The sequence below is a fragment of the Acomys russatus genome, chromosome 10 (assembly GCF_903995435.1).
Source record: "Acomys russatus chromosome 10, mAcoRus1.1, whole genome shotgun sequence".
In the NCBI taxonomy this organism is placed as follows: domain Eukaryota; kingdom Metazoa; phylum Chordata; class Mammalia; order Rodentia; family Muridae; genus Acomys; species Acomys russatus.
Genome location: NC_067146.1, coordinates 66,931,625 through 66,949,146, shown reverse-complemented (window position 1 = coordinate 66,949,146; position 17,522 = coordinate 66,931,625). Strand labels below are relative to the sequence as shown.

Sequence of the window (17,522 nt, the reverse complement as noted above, 5' to 3'; positions counted from 1 at the left end):
GGAGTTAGAGGAAGTGTGTGACGTGTATGTATGTCTGTGTCTGTCTGTGTGTGTGTGTGTGTGAGGGGGGGGACAGACAGACAGACAGAGAGAGAGAGGCAGAGAGAGAGAGAGGAGAGAGAGAGAGAGAGAGAGAGAGAGAGAGAGAGAGAGAGAGAGAGGGAGAGAGAGAGGGAGAGAGAAAAGGAGAGAGACGGAGAGAGAGAGAGGAGAGAGAGAGGGAGAGAGAGACAGAGAGAGAGAGAGAGAGAGAGAGAGAGAAGAGAGAGAGAGAGAGGGAGAGAGAGACAGAGAGAGACAGAGAGAGAGAGAGGGGGGGAGAGAGGGAGAGAGAGAGAGAGAGAGAGAGAGAGAGAGAGAGAGAGAGAGAGAGAGATCGGTCGATGTGGGGCTATAATGGTAGGAGTAGAAGAGAAGGAGTTTGTGGGGTCACAAGGATTTGAGGGAGTCTGTTTAAGGGCCTTGGTGTCACTGGGCAATCCCTCACTCTAACAACCCTAGCTGCAGCCCTCCTCAATATTCATAGCAGGTTGCCCTTCATGTATCTTTCTTCACTTCAAACAGAAAATGTCTTTTTCCTCTCCAACCCCAAATTACGCATTTTCTTTATTCTTTTCTTCTTCATCATAGGCTAGTGACAATCTTATTATAACACCCATTATCCCCATCACTCTCACACACAAAACGTTATTTTCTTTTCCCCTTCCTTCCTTCCTTCCTTCTTTCCTTCCTTCTTTCCTTCCTTCCTTCCTTCCTTCCTTCCTTTAATTCATCTGTCTTTCTTTTTTATACAGCTCTCACCTTCAAGCCTATCTGTGGTCACTGATGCTATCTCCCTCAGTCTTCTCTTTCTCTCCACTGTTGCTGAATGACACTGCCAGTGTTTGACCACAGTTTGATTACACATGCATTGATCATCTTGACACTAGGGATCTCGTGGTGACAACCACCTGAACCCTTACAGATGACTCAAAATTGGTGAGACAAATAGAAACTGTGGTGTTCAAGTGGTAATTTTGTCCCACAGGGACATTTACCAATGTCCATAGATGATTTATTTGGCTTGTTAGGAATGGAGTTTTCTCCTAGAACCTACCGAAAAGAGGGGAAGGCTCCTGTTACATATCTTAGGATGCTCAGCATGCAATAATAGATTGCCCAGCCCTCAAATACCAAGGCTTACTGGGGACCTGGGATTCATATTACTACAGGGAGAAGGACAGGAGACTCCAGCATGTGACATCCACTCAGGACTCAATCTGGACAACATGGAATACAGAATGCTGAGGGGCCAGTGGAGACATTGTGCTAAGGGTTACTGAGTGCCATTTGTGGAGTATTTGGAGCCTTATAATCAGGGGCTGAGATGGCTCCATTTCAGTCTCTGGCTTGCATCAGTTCTTGTCTGGGCCACTATGGAGAATATACTGGTATGTGATGATAATTCTGAAATATACTGGAATTAATCATATTCATTTATTTCATTAAGCAAATAGATTGGATACACATGTTAAGACTCTAACTAAAATGTTGTCATCCCTTTCTTCATGTCAGTGCTGTGCTTTGAGTAATGTCCCCTAAAGCCATCTATACGTTAAGAGCTGTTCCTCAGCCTGCCATGCTGGATATGGGTAGACTCACTGGGAAGTATGGCTCAGTAGAGAACTTGATTCCCTGAGGTGGGGGTGCCCTTGACCTCTGATTTCCTGGCTGTCATGTGGTGAGCTGGCCTCCTGACATAATGTGCCGTGATGTCACAGGTCTCTCTCCTATCTGTCACCTACTGATGCACAAATGTCACAGCAGCCACACTTGCAATGGCTCTAGGGGCAGGTTTATTTGAGTTTTAATGGTGATGGTTGATCCTGTGTTGAATAATGACATTGGATATGTTTTCTTCAGTTCTGGGGTTAAGCCCTAAGCTTCATGCACAGTAGGTAAGCCCTTTCCCATCAACAGAAACCCTCCAGGTTAAGTGACATTTTATATGATTAATTGAGAGTTGACTATCCCTTTCTGTGAATGATTACTCAGATCTGCTGTCTAACTGCTCAGAGATCACAGTCTTGTGTTGGAATGTTGGTGTTTTCTGGACATCAAGTCAGGCTGTTCTCCCTAACTTGCTTCTTACATTCTTTCTTTCCTTTATCCTCCAGGTTCTCCGAGCCTTGGAGGGGGTGACGGAGATGTTCCATTTATGGCTGTGGCACTTATGTTCCATTTACGGCTGATGCATTTTTTTCTCTATGTTAGAAATGCTTAACATACACTCTGCCATAAGTTTTCAAGGATGTTATATTAATATAACCTTATACCTGTACACGTCACATTGTACCCTTAGACTTACTCTCCTCCAGCTGAGAATCTGTTTGCTTTGACCTGTGTCTTTCAGTCTTCCTTTTTCTCTGTTTCACCAGGATGATCCTCAGACTGGGTATCTCGCTCATCTCAGTGTTTTTAATCATGCCTGCGCATGTACTATCTAAGGTGCACACACTCACAGGCTCCAGCAACCAGGCCTTCATATTTCTGGGGCCTTGCTTTTGGTTTGTTATAGTTACCATTTCTATACAGAACTTTCGGACTTTTGGTTTTATAGCATTAGTTATTTGTCTGTCCTGTGTTGTTATAAAATTGCTGTAATTTTTATTATATGTATTTACATCTGACATGGTAATTTTTCAATAATGATGATTTTTAGAGTGGCTCCAGGTTATTTTCATTTGCATAAATCTTGGAATCATTTTGTAAAAATTTCTCAAAGTAGTGTCCAATATTTTGGTTGAAGATACACTGAATCTTTAGTCATTTTCAGAGTAACTGAAATCTATTTTCACACATTCACCCTTAATTTTTGACAGTTTCACACCAGAGTATTGTATTTACATCATTTCTATACCTCTTTACTTCTTTCTTTTCCAAGGATTCTCACTCCCCACTTACTCTCAAATTTTTTCTTTCCTTTTATTTAACTTTTTTCCCACATAATATTCTGATTACAGTTTTTCCTCCCTCTACTCCTCCTAGGTCCTCCCTATCTTCCATCCGATCCAGATACATACCCTTTTCCTGTCTCTCATTAGAAAACAAAGACTTAGAAGAAATAATACTAAAATAAGATAAAAATAATACATTTTTTGTTCTTTTTTTTTTTGTTGCTTGTCTATTGATGGGCATGCAGCCGCTTTGAACTTTATTTTGTGCAGAGTGGATAAAGATGTATTTATTTGTATTTTTCTATATCCAGTTAGACCAGCAGCATTTGTTGAAAATGTTATCTTTTTTCCATTGTATGGATTTGGCTTCTTTGTCAAAAAATCAAGTGACCATAGGTGTGTGGGTTTATTTCTGGGTCTTAATTCAATTCCACTGATCAACCAGACTACTTCTATGCCAATACCATGCTGTTTTTATTACTGTTGCTCTATAGTACAGCTTTAGATCTGGGATGGAGATTCCTCTGTCAGATCTTTTATTGTACAGGATTGCTTTAGCTATTCTGGGTTTTTTTGTTTTTCCATATGAAGTTGAGAATTGACTTTCAAAGTCTGTAAAGAATTGTGTAGGTATTTCGATGAGGATTGCATTAAATCTATAGATTGCTTTTGGTAAGATGGCCATTTTTACTATGTGAGCAGAGCACTGAGAGTGGTATGAAAAATGGGGGGATGTAAGGACCCAGAGAGTTCAGGAGCCCCATAAGAAGACCATCAAGGCTGGTGGATCTGGACCCAAGGGGCTCTGCACAAACTGTTGCACCAACCAAGGACAATGCATGCAGTGAACCTAAATCCCTGTAAAGATTTCGCCAATGGACAGCTCATTTTCCACAGTTGTCAGGGGAGTATGGACTGCCTCTGACATGAACTCTGGTGCCCCAATTTGATTACTTCCTCTTGGTGAGGAGGGCCACAGAGGAAGGGGAAGTAGGCTATCCAGATGAGATCTGATAGGCTGTGGTCATATGGTGAGGGAAGAGATCCTCTTCTGTCAGAGGTCCAGGGGAGGGGAATAGGGAAGAAGAAGGAGGGCAGGTGGGAATGGGAAGATAAAAACGAGAGGGTAACAATCAAAATGTAATCTTAACAACTTATACTAAGTTTAAAAAAGAGTAGTTTGCTTCCTCAGTGAGACTCCCTCAGAGAAAACTAAATTTCCATGTGCAAGTGGTTGATAATTGGAGATAGCTTCTGTGTTAGGGATGTGGGCTTGTGCTCACTTCTTCTTTTAGTTCTAAGAGCCACATCGAGTGTAGACTTGTGCAGACCCTGTGCGTGCTGCCTCGGTCTCTGTGAGTTCATATGTGCATTGGCCCTGCTGTGTTTAGCGGACCTTGATTTCTTTGTGTCCTCCATCCCCTCTGGCTCTTATATTCTTATTGTTATCTCTTCCATAGAGTTCCCTGAACCACAAAGAGAGGGATTTGATGGCAACATCTCTTTTAGGGTTGAGTATCTCAGGGACTCTCTTTGGGTAATATCTGGCTGTGGATTCCCATTGATGCAAAAGGACGGTTCTCTGATGATGGCTAAGCAAGGCACTGATCTATGCATGTAGCAGAATGTCAGCAGAAGTCAGTTTATTGCGATCTTCAGTAGAACAGTGGCATTTGGATTTCCTCTAGCCCCCTGGGCTATTTAGCCTCAGATTCTTGGTCACCCAAACAGTGTCTGGTATGAGTTCCATTTTGTGGAGTAGGCCTTAACTCAAATCAGATATTGGTTGGTTAGTCCTACAAGCTTTGTGCCACCATTGCACTAGCATATCTTGCAGCCAGTATCAAAGTGCTTGTGGCTGCATTGATGTCCATATTTCTCCTTTTGCAGCATGCAAAGTACCCTCATGTACCAGACACATTAGTGCATAAGGATGAGAGTTCCATGTAGGCACCAGCTCAACTTCTTTGTGTTCAATGAGTTGTGTAGGTGCTGTCTCCAACAATAAGGCCTTGCCATCATTTTTTTGGAGAGCAACCTATATCCTTGGAAATATCCTGGGTTGTTTGGGAGTCCCATGGGACCTCTTTGGTCAGCAATTCAATTAGATGTGATACATTCCTGGTAGCGGAAGCATTTGGTGACCAAGATGTTCAGTTGGGGCTCTGTTTTCCGCATTGTTTGGCAATTTCATTTAGGTCACCTTCATGTATGTCTATATTTTAGGAAGCTTCTACTGAATTCAGTTTCCACACTACCCTTCAAATGGCCTTTAGTTGTAGCTGTCTCTCCCCATATTCCCTCCCTTGTCACCCTCCCCAGTTGATCCTTCTGTTCTAGTGCTCTCTACATCCACTCAGTATCTATTTTACTTCTCTTTGTGAGGGAAATCTATCTCTACACCTGAGCTCTGGGGCTCTATGATTTGTAGCTTGATTACCATTGACTTAACAGCTACTGAAATCTTTTACCAGTCGACTTTTCAATTTTTTTTAGCCTGATAGTATTCATCCACTGATTTCACCTTTACTATTTCTTCATCGTGTCTTATAGCTTTCTAAGTAGACACATCTTCTGCTAGATTTAATATTGATATTCATATCTTTAATATTTTGAAATTCTTATTATATTTCATACTTTTCTATTCCAATTGTTACTTCACTAAAGAAATAAAATTATGTTTTCCAGAGAATAACCATCCTAAATTTACAAATTACCTGTACTCTTAAAATGTCTTTCTCTACACAATCATGCCATCTACAAATAATCATTTATTAAAATGGAAAATTAAAGTCAGGACAATACAAAGACTCTAATTTTTTTCACATGCATTTCAATCTAACAGCTATTAATTCCAGTATTCAGTGATTGTATGTTTTGAAAATATACTTAGATAGACCCTTACATGTCCTTTGGCTGTTAATACATTCTGCATTTTTTTCTGGCTGATCTGGAATTATTTCTTTCTGTCTTTTATAATTCACTCATGGTGGATCTGCTCAGGTTCCATTGCCTGAAATGTCTTTTTATAGTTTTCAGGAACATTTCCCAGGTCAGAACTCTAGAGCAGGCTTGCTAATGTAACACTGTGGTAGTCCACCGTTTTCAACGCAGATGGATTATGTTTCTCATGGCTTCTTTGAAGGAAATGTCTACTTCCCCTCTTGATGCCTAAAAGACATTTTAAAAAACGTTTATGACTCATTCAACACTTTTGTGATAAAAACTATTTTTTCTTAAGATTTCTTTCTTGGGGTACATGATGTTTCTTATGTATGTGGCTTAATGTTGCTGAAAAATCTCAAGATGGGACCACACCTGTAGAATCTCTGAAAAGTCAAAGCCTCATGAGTCTTGCTTGGTTTTCAAACATGAGAAAACTTGACCTATTTTTTTTTTTTTAATCATTTAAAAGATCTTATTAGACTTCAGGAAGATCTTCAGATACTATTTCAGTTTCCAATGAAAGATTATAGTAATGGTAGTATCTAAAATCCTGATAACATGCCAAATATTGCATTTATAATTTAGGTGCTCATGGGATATTTTTTTAATTTAAAAAAATTTAATTAATTAATTTATTCACTTTACATCTTGGTAGCCCCCTCCCTCCTACCCTCCTAGTCCTACCCAACTTTCTTCTTCCTCCTCCACCTCCCCTATTTCTCAGAAAAGGGAAGTGCCCCCCCCCATACCCACTCACCCGACTCATCAAGATGCATCAGGACTGAGTTTGTCCTCTTCCCCGTGGATTAGGGAGGCAGTTCTGACAGGGGAAAGTGACCAAAAAGCAGGCAACAGAGTCTACATCAGAGTTAGCTCCTGCTCCCCTTACTAGAGGACCCACATGAAGTCTGAGCTGCTCATCACCTACATCTGCATAGAGGACCAAGGTCCAGTCCATGTGTGGTCTTTGCTTGGTGTTTCAATCTCCACAAGCCCCTCTGGGCCCTGTTTAGTTAGTTCTGTTGGTCTTCTTGTGGAGCTCCTGTGACCTCTAGGTCCTTTTCTCCTTTCCTTCCCACTTTTCCATAAGACTCCCTATGATTCAACCAATATTTGGCTGTGAGTTTAAGCATCTGTTTTGAACTGCTGCAGGGTGTAGCTTCTTAGAGGAAACTTTGCTAGGCTTCTGTCTGCAAGCATAGGAGAGTATCGTTAATAGTTTGACTTATTTTTTTAAAAATAAGTGTCCATGTTAAACAAAGACAGAACTGGGCCCTGGAGAGATGGATCAGAGGTTAAGAGCACTGTCAGTTCTTCCAAAGGTCCTGAGTTCAAAATCCAGCAAACACATGGTGGCTTGCAACTATCTATAATGAGATCTGGTGCCCTCTTCTGGTGTACAGGCACACATGCAGGTAGAATACTGTATAAATGAAAAGAAAAGAACCGCAAAGTAAGGAAAAGAAAAGAGGGAGCGAAGGAAGGAAGGAAGGAAGGAAGAAAGAAAAAAAGAAAGAAAGAAAGAAAGAAGGAATGAACCAAAATTTAACCAACTGAATAGCCAGCAAACTCATGGAGACACAGACTTTTGGACAGGGTGTAGCAAGTGAGGCAATTCTACTACTGTAAGCATTAAAAAAAAAACAAAAACAAAACCAAAAAAAACAAAACAGATCCAGCTATCTGGTCTTACACTGAAGATCTTGACTCATTTGGAGTTGAGTTCTGTGTAGAGAGATCTTTGTCTTTCAAGATAAAGACCTAGTTCCCTTCTTCTACATGTAGTGGTGCAGTTTTATCAACACCACTTGCTGAAGATACTGTCTTTAGTCCAATGTATATTTTGCCCTCCTTGTCAAAAATCAGGTATTTGTAGATACATAAACTCATATGTGGGTCCTCAATTCTGTTGCATTGATGATCAGAATTTGTTGATCGATTTGTGTTTGTTTTTATGTCAGTTTTTATTTGTTGTCTTTTTACTATTACTGTAATGTGTAATACAACTTATGTGATACCTCCAGAAGTTCTTCTCTCATATATTACATCCCATCTGTAATTTCCCCTCCTTCTACTTTCCCAGCCTGTCCCCTCTTCCTCTGCTGCCTCATGTCCTCCAAATACCCAGCCCACCATCTTCCCACAGAACAGAGCAGGACTTTGAGCGACATTAACCAAACAGGGCACAACAAAGTACAATAAGACCAGGCATGTGGCATGACATCAAGGCTGAGCAAGGCAGCCAAGTAGGGGGACTAGGTCTCACAAGGAGGCAAAAGAGTCAGATACAGGCCACACTCCCGCTATTAGGATTTCCACAAGAACACCAAGCTACTCAGCCATAACATATATGAAGAGAACCCCTACAGCTTTCCTGATCTCTTAAGTTCCCATGAGTCCGAGTCAGTTGACTCTATGGGCTGTGTTCTCTTAATGTGTTCCTCACCCTTCTGGTCCTTCCACTCCTTCCTCCCCCTCCTCAGTGGGACTCCCTGAGCTCTGCCTGATGCTTGGCTGTGGTGCTCTGCCTCTTCTCCTATCAGTTAGCTGCTGGATGAAGTCTCTCTGGTCTACTAGGCCCAGTACAAGCTCACTCTGTAGGAAGGACAAACTGTAGTTCAGTGGTTTTGTAGCAAGGTTGGTGTCCCCATCCCTTCACTTGAGGCCCTGCCTGACTACAGAAGATGGCCTGTTCTGACCCTGTGCCCCCCATTACTAGGAGTCTTTACTAGGGTCACTCTCATAGATTCCATGGAGTTTTTATTGCATTAGGTTTTCACCTAACCCTAAAATGCAACGCCCCCAATTCTAGTCATTTCTCTCAGTATTTTCTCTCTCCCCTGCCTGGTTACCTGTTCCCAGTGCCATCTGCTCCAAGTCCACCTGCGAAATCTACTCTATTTCCCCTTCCCTGGGATAGCCTTGCAGCCTTACCCCCTTAAACCATGCTTGTTACTCAGCCTCTCTGGTTCTGTGGACCGTAGCATGATTGTGTTTTGTTTCACAGCTAATATCCTCTTATGAGTGAGTACTCACCATCTGTGTCTCTCTGGGTCTGGGTTACCTCACTCAGGATGATTTTTTTCTACTTCTACCCATTTGCCTGAAATGTCATGATGCCATTGTTTTAACAGCTGAGTAATAATACTCCATTGTGTAAATGTATCACATTTTCTCCATCTACTCTTGGTTGAGGGACATCTAGGCTGTTTGCAGTTTTGTTGGTATCCCTTGTGGTAGGATGAAACATTATTTAGTTATGTACCCAGGAGTGGTATAGCTAGTCTTGAGGTAGATTGATTTCCAGTTTTCTGAGATACCACCATATTGATTTCAAAGTCGGCTGTACAAGTTTGCACTCCCACCAGCAGTGGAGAAGTAGTCTCCTCTGCTCACATCCTTGCCAGCATGAGCTGTCACTTGTGTTTTTGATCTTAGCCAGTTGGCAGGCATAAGATGGAATCTCAAAGTGGTTTTGATTTGCATTTCTTTAATGACTAAGGATGATGTTGAACATTTCATTAAGTGTTTCCCAGCCATTGGAGATTCCTCTGTTGAGGATTCTCTTTTGTTCTGTACATTTAGTGTTTTGGTTTTTATGTGATGGGAGCTTCTTTACTGGTCCTGTCTATTTGGTGTTCTGTATGCTCCTGACCCTTGATAAACATTTTACTTACATCTGGAAAATTTTCTTCCATGATTTCCATATTAATTAGGTTTCTAATTACTTTGATAAACATCATGACCAAAAGCAACTTGGGAAGGAAAGAGTTTCTTTTAGTTTACATATTGCAGGTCATGGTTCATTAAGGAAAGCCAAGGCAGGAAGCTTCAATACCACTGAAGAATGACACTTATGAGGCTGGACTCCATGGCTCACTCTGCCTGCTTTAATTTTTAAAGATTTATTTATTTATTTTTTTTTGTGTGTGGTTGTGTTGCCTGGATATATGTATTTGTAACACACGCATGCCTGATGACTGTAGAGGTCAGAAGAGGATACCAGATTCACTGGGATGGTTGTGCACCACCATGAAGGTGCTGGGAATCAAAGTGCTCTGAACCACAAGTGCTCTTAACCACAGAGCCATCTCTTCATCCCCCCAGCCTGAATCCCTTATCAAGGAAATGCCTTACAGACTTGTCTAATGAATTTTACTTCAGTTTAACTTTTCTTCAGAGATTCTATCTCTTTGTTAAATTCTATTCTCACATCTTGTTTTTACTTAACTGTGTTTGGTGGATTTGGTATATATTCATATCCTTTTTGAGTTCCTTGAATGCTTTTATAATTGATACTTTGAAAACTGTTTTGTGCATTAGCTAAGCAGCTTTTCTCGGGGGACATGACGATGGGGCACTAACTTCTGCAGGAAACATATCGCTTGAGTTTTGCGATGGGTCTTGGGCATCTGGAGTTAGGTTGGTTGGCGGTCTGGATCTTTGCTGGTGTCCTGATCTGCCAGGCTGTGCACCAGATCAATGTTGTTTGGGATGTAGTCTTGGGCAGCTCAGTGTTGATGTGCTGAGAGAGCATTAGAGGGCATGGCTCCAGCTCAGCTCAGGAGAAGTGCTACTTTAGAACATAGGAGCAGACCTTCTGCGCACTTAAAAGAGTCTCAGTGCTGACCTTCAGTAGTGTAGAGAGTTCTCCAGGTATCATGGGTGTCAGGGCACGGGGTCACAGTAGGACCCCATGGTGATACTCTTTGTGGATAGGGTGCTGGATGCTATATAGTCTTCAGGTGGAAGGGGCCAGGATAGGGGTCTGTATCTGTGTCAGGAAAGTAGTATACCACAAGATCCAGGGGATCCTGGCATTCGGGGTTGAGGTCCCAGGATGCTGGGTAGTCAGGTAGGTGGGGCGTGACTGTCAGGTGAGTGGGCTGACTAGCTCTGGAGTTCCTACCTAGTTGTAGAATGCCACACTGTCCCTGGGCAGCATGGTACATGGGGTGGATGGTGGGCAGGTGGGTGAGTAGAATGGTTCTGGGTGTTTCAAGATAGCTCCCCCAGTTGTTTCTTTTGGAGCATTTAAATATTTATGGGAAAAAGAACTTAAGAATTTTTGCTCATCTCCAGTTCTTAGCTATCATTGAGGAACCATCAACTTTGTCACTGTCAAAGCAGTGAAATGTTAGGATCAAGTTCATCTCAGCAAAGTCATTTTTCCCAAGATCTTGGACCAAGTTTGCCTTTTTTTGCAATTTCCAAACACACATTTTAAATACACATCTGTGAGCACTTTCAGCTGGTTTTTAGCAGTGGAGTTGATTTGAAACCAGATATTCCATTGTTGGCAGAAACATCTATTTCTCCCAATAAGTTTTTGAAAAACAATATATCTTTAAAAGTGTGTAGGACATTTTAAGAGTTTCAAACAAATTACTAATCAAGAATCTGTATACAAATAGGGAATTTGAAAAACTAACAACTAAAACAATATTATTCTGTATGTATGCACATATGACACGTATAGACGTATATGCCACGATGTGCACATGAAGGTCAAAGGACAACGTTGGTGGAGTTGGTTCTCTTCTTCCATCTCTATGTGGGCTCTGAGGTTGACCTTGGCTACTCAGGTGTGCACAGTAAGCACCATTACCTGCTGGCCTAGACAAATTTATTTGACCCAGGACTTGGTATGTATGTTCATCTAGATTTTATTTTATATGAACTGGATGGACACCCACGTGTTTTTCTCTTTTTGTCATTGCTACAAAGTGTTTATGTTTCCTGGGTTTATATTGGCCATCCTCATCTCTGCCTTACAGGGAGGTACAGGAGGATGAATATAGGAATCTTGACTTTGGAGGTTTGCCTTCATACCAGAAGTAGGACCTCATTTGCATTTTAAATGGATCATTCTGGCTATCATGTGAGACATTATTTCAAATGGCAAAAGATCGGAATGAATCTAAATGTACAATGAATACAAAGCGGTTAAATGAGTTATAATAAATGTATTTAGTAAAACATCATAGCAACTGAAAATAATTAGGTAGCTTTCTGTGTGGCAACATGGAACTATTCCAAGAGTTTCTGTGAGTGAGAAAAGCAAGGTGTCAAACTGTATGTAGCATTGTTGATACAATTTGTATGAAAAGAGGATGAGTGAGCATATTTTTGCAAGTGTTTTAAGTGTTTTTAGAATTATATGTAAGCAGAAGTAAAAGTTACTAATGTCTACAAAAGGCGCTTCTGAGGAACGCAGTAAGGTCCTTGAGGACCGAGATCACCTAACTCTCCCCTTGTGCATTCTTTGGCTATGCCGTCCTCTGTGCATACTACCCATTTGAAGGGTAGAGGAGATATCTTTTAAAAGAAATTATGAGAAAACACAGATCAGTGGTAGTCAGAGTGCTTATGTGGCATGCACAAAGCCTTGCGTTCGACTGCAAAATGAACTGGTTAATCAATAAGCAAGCAAACATGTATTTTACTGTCCTTCAGGGAAGTGACTTTCCCACGGAGGCCTTGCTAAACTATCTATTTCCTTAAGTTTTATTTGTAATATTATATATTCCATAGTCACATCCTTTTATTTTTTTATTCTGTGTATTATTTTTTGTTGCTATACTAAAATGACTGAGATAATCAGCTTATAAAGAAAGAAGGTTCGTTCCGGCCCACCATTTGGAGGTTATAGATGTTGGTTTGATGGCTTTGGACTTGTGTTGAGGTAGCAATCATGGTGAGAGCTTGTGGTGGAGCAGAAACACTCACTCAGGGCCAATGAGCAAGTGAAAATGGATAAGAAAGTATATAGGGTTCCATACTGCAAGGGTACCAGCCTACTGACCCCAAAGACTCTGTCTAGCCCTGCTTCTTATGGTTTCCTCCCACAATTCCCAATATCAGCATATTGGTAGGTAACCAAATCACTCTGAGGACCAGGTATATGGAGCTTTGGACAATATCCAAGATCCAAAGCATGGTGGTATAAAAACATTGCTCATATTTTTAGATTGCCTTTGAAATTATTGCTTAAAATTTTTATTAATGCTTTGCTCTATCTAGACATTATAATCCATTTAACTGTGTCTCCAAAGTTAATTGCTTATATTTTAAAAGATTTCCTTTATTGCAGTGGTTCTCAACTCTCAAAATGTTGTGGCCCTTTAATACAGTTCCTCATGTTGTGACCCCCCCCCAAACCATAAAATTATTTTTGTTGCTACCTCATCACTGTCATTTTACTACTGTTATGGATAGCAGAAATGTAAACATTTGTGTTTTCTGATGGTCTTAGTTGACCTCTTGTGAAAGGGTCATTTGATTCTCCAAAGGGATTGTGACCCACAGGCTGAGAGCCACCATTTTAATTTCTAATGTAGATGTAAACAATACTGTGAATGTCCCCATATTTTCTCCCTGTGATTAGCTCTAGTACTTAGTGACTATTTGGTGAAGTTGAAAGAAAGGAAAACTTGGTAAAAAGTAGAAAAATAGTTGGAAATGAACACAGACCATCCTGAGACATCCATATAAGCACAAGAATTTCCATTTGCGCTAACTTTCATCTGCAGGGTAAAGTGAGCAAGAGTGCTGCTCTTTAAGTATATGTACAGTGAAAACTGAACTCACAGGAAATAGTGTGCTTTAAGAATCATTAATTATTACCTAATTACTTGCACCACTGTGGCATGGACAGAAAAATGCTCTGTGATGATAAAGTTGTCAATTATAGTTGATAATTAAGGGGCCAGGTGCATGTTTAACGTAACAAGATAAATATCTGCCCAGATGTTGTTTGTCTGCTGCTTCATTACCAGGTAGCTTAGAAGATTTTCACAAACCAGAAAGGCTGGTAGAGCTATAACCTTCTGCACCAAGAACCTTCAACAAATGTGTACCTATAGGCAAAGCCTGCTAAAGAGGGCGGGTCATCTGCTTTCCTAGAGGGCTGAAGGAGCAAGCACATCTGCATGATGCTGCCTTTGCATCAGCTGGGTATAAAAAGGCCAAAAGGCAGACACGGAGAACTAGAGAATTTGTCTCCTTATACCAGAGACAGGGAGAGACTTTATGCGGTTTTAAATGCTAGTCTAAGAGGAGACAGCAAAGAACCAGTTCATGTCTGACCATTTCAAGGACCCCAACATCCTTGCAAGAGGTTTAGGTTGGCAGAATTATAATAATAAGATAACCCAAACTACAGGAGACTCTGCAAGGAAATGAAGGCTGAGGGAGCAATGGAAGTCTGATTACGCCATTCCTTTGATTCATTGTCTAGGGCTGAAATAAAATGTCCCAGCCTGGGTGGCTGAATCAGTGGACATTTGGAGGCTGAAAGGCCAAGGAGATGGTGTTGGCACTGCTGGTTTCTCCTGAGACATCCCTTCATAGATGTATTTATTTGTATGTTCCTTTGTGCATGAACATCTATGTGCTTCCTCCTCTTCAGAGTCACACAAGCTTAGGGTCCCATTCTCATATTTTTGGTAGTAAGCCTAGCTTTTAATGGATGAGCCATCTTTGCAGCCCTAGGGTCTTATTCTTATGATCTCACTTACCTATCATTATATCATCCAACTTCTGTCTCTTTAGTCATTTGGCATATGAGTTTGGTCAGGATACAATTTAATTTATAGCTCTTTTTCTTAAAACTCTCCTAAGGACCTTCATGGTAGTTCCATGCAGCGTCTCCCATATCTCCTAACAGTTCATCTTTGTATGATTCCCTTCAACCATGTTGATGCTTGCCGTGTGTCTAACACCTACTCCCCTGGGGCCTTTGTGATGGCTTTTCTGTCTTCTAGACTACTACAGAGCTAGCTTCCTCCATGCTGCTCCCTCTCTCTAGGTCAAAGAGTTTCTTGACAATGATATCCTTTCTCACAATCATTATAAATATGATTCATTGTTGTTGCCCTTGCCTTTTCACCAGGGCAGCAACTCAAATCTTAAATTCTTTGTATAACTTAGTATAGATGCATCAATTCAGAAGAGTAACTTATATGAAACCAGGAGTCATGTGTTAAAAGATGTTTTCAAGTAAATCAAAGCAGGAGTAATTTTCGATCAAGAGCCATTTATGTAAAAAAAAAGTTACAGGGGAGAAATAGGGAGAGAGAGAGGTGGGGAGGGAGGGAGGGAGTGCTCAGTGGTTAAGAACATTGGATATTCTTGCAGAAGATCGGGTTCCGTTCCCAGTACACACATAGTGACTCACAACTGTCTAACTCCAATGCTAGGGGATTCGGCACCCTTTTTGCCTTTTGTAGGCACCAGGTATGGATGTGGTGTACATACATATATACATTCAATCAATCAATCAATCAATCACCCAATCACCTAATCATTCAATTAATCAATCTAAAAGAAAGAAAGAAAAATGAAAAAATTAGAGCATACCTGTAGTGTCTTGACTTGTCGAGACTAGAAGGTTATGAATTTGAGCCTATAGTACACAGTGAAATCCTTTCTCAAAATGTTGTTGGTTCAGGCTTCAGATAGAAGGAAAATTATTCTGAGAGGTTACTAATCCAATATGCAAGGAGGAAAGACAACAATAAGCAGGTAAACAAATCCAGACAAATCCTTAAATAATATCATCTAATTTATGGTGTTCAAAGAAAGACATAATCAAAACATAAATAGGAGTTCAGAGTTCCAAACCTGTGAAATAACAACAGTGGCTTAAGAGAAGAAACAAGAAAAGTTGCCAAAAAGATGGGAAAGAGAGAGAAGACCAAAGTGGGACAAGTGAAGAACAACCCCTAACTTCAAACTGCTCAAAATTACCACCAACTCATCAAAGCAAACAGACCCATTAATCAAACTCTGAAGTTTGGGGCTGTGAATGTAGCTGTGGCCGTAAGGCAAATGACACAGATGCAAGGTCAGGTGGCTTCCTAGGGCTTCCTAGTCAGCCAACTTTGCCTATTTGGCAAGTTCTAGGACAATGAGACATCCAGTCTGAAAAACAGCACCAGAGGAACAACATCAAGGTTGTCCTGTGACACCCACAGAGACACACAGAGAGACAGGCAGGCAGGCAGACAGACAGACAGACAGACAGACACACACACACACACACACACACACACACACACACACACACAATTTAGGACTTTCAAGTAAGATGGTGGTACAAATGCTGCATTGAGTGGATGAACATAATTAAGTTAAAAATACAATAGACCCAACTTATGTAAAAGAAAGACCTACAGAAACCATATGTAGGCCCAGGTGGGAATAGCTCTGTACAGAAGGAGAAGGATCCAGGGTGGCCTGAGGCGTGACTCTACCCTGCTGATCAGTGTTAGCTGTAGGCACCAGTCAAGGGCTCCTGCATACAATACCAGAGAGATGGAGAGAATGCCTGAGTATGGTGGTATGCAAAGAGCAAAGGCTAGCACAGAAGAGGCTGGGCTGCCTGAAACAGTCACAGCAACATTGACTGGCCAGTTAACTTTTACTGTGGTGAAGTGTTCCCTTCAGAAATGAAAAATCCAATGGCCAAAAACAAAACCAAACCCCATACACACAAAAGAGCAAGGATAGTCAAAGCAACTCTGAACAAAAAGCCATTGTTGAAGATAGCACCGCACCTGCCATCAAATTATGCTATAGAACCATAGTAATAGGACTGCAGGTATATATGCAGGCAGAACACTGTATAAATAATAATAGATAAATAAATCTTTAAAAAAAAAAGAAAGAAATGGCATGGTAATGACAAAACAGACATATAGACTAATGGAACAGAATGGAAGGCTGTCCTTTCCAGCAGGACCAGTAATTATGGGGTCTTGAGGGGAGCCATACCTGAGGGATGGGACAGGAAACAAAGAGGCTAGACCAAGTAGTGTTCCTATCAAGGTCCATTTATTGAATCAAAAGCAAAAGCTTATATGGGGTGGAGGCAGGAACTAAGCAGTAGGAGGGGCCCAAGAATGTCTCTAGATAATACCATCAGGGGAACATCCTGTGGTTTATCTCGGAACAGTTTCTATCTTATCTTAGCTAACTATCTCTCGGAAAGTCCGGAGCTAACCTGCTAAACAACATCTGCAGGGGCTGAAAGGAGGAAGTTAGCTTTGGAACAGGGCATCAGTATCTTTCCATAGCCAGAAGACTCTTTTAACCTTGAATGACCACGGGCTGGCTCCGAATATCTCCCCCTTCTTTATTAAGTAGAAGCAGAGAGAGAGAGAGAGAGAGAGAGAGAGAGAGAGAGAGAGAGAGAGAGAGAGAGAGAGAGAAAGAGAGGGGAGAGTAGAGGCCTGACCCCCCTTGAGATGGGCGTTGCATTCAGAGGTCAATGCGTGGCCAGTTTTTCAGGTCACACATGCCCCCAACCTCCCAGACGCGTTTGTGGAGGACAGGGAAAGGATAGTAACATCCTTTATGCGTGTCATCCTGTATACAGTCAGGCGTGCTCCTCAGGAATCTACCGAAGTATCTGGCATGGTTCCCTGCAGTGCTTAGCCTCTCACCCTCTCAAGTGAAAAATCGACTCAAGCCCTTAGGTCTCAGCTTGTTGAAATCAAGGCCACTTTTAGCCGCATTATCAGGGGCAGCATGGTCATCCGCTTCGGGGTCGAGTTGTTCGAGCCTGTGGTGATGAACCTCTACATGGGTGGGTCCCTTTATGGCAGAGTCTATCTGGTGTTTGACAAAGTCAGTAAT

At 41.4% G+C, this 17,522-nt stretch overlaps 1 pseudogene; it reads right to left on the bottom strand.

Annotated features, from left to right (window-relative positions):
* Positions 1–1,750: 1,750 nt before the first annotated feature.
* LOC127194929 (uncharacterized) lies at positions 1,751–1,834 on the bottom strand (annotated as a pseudogene).
* Positions 1,835–17,522: the final 15,688 nt, after the last annotated feature.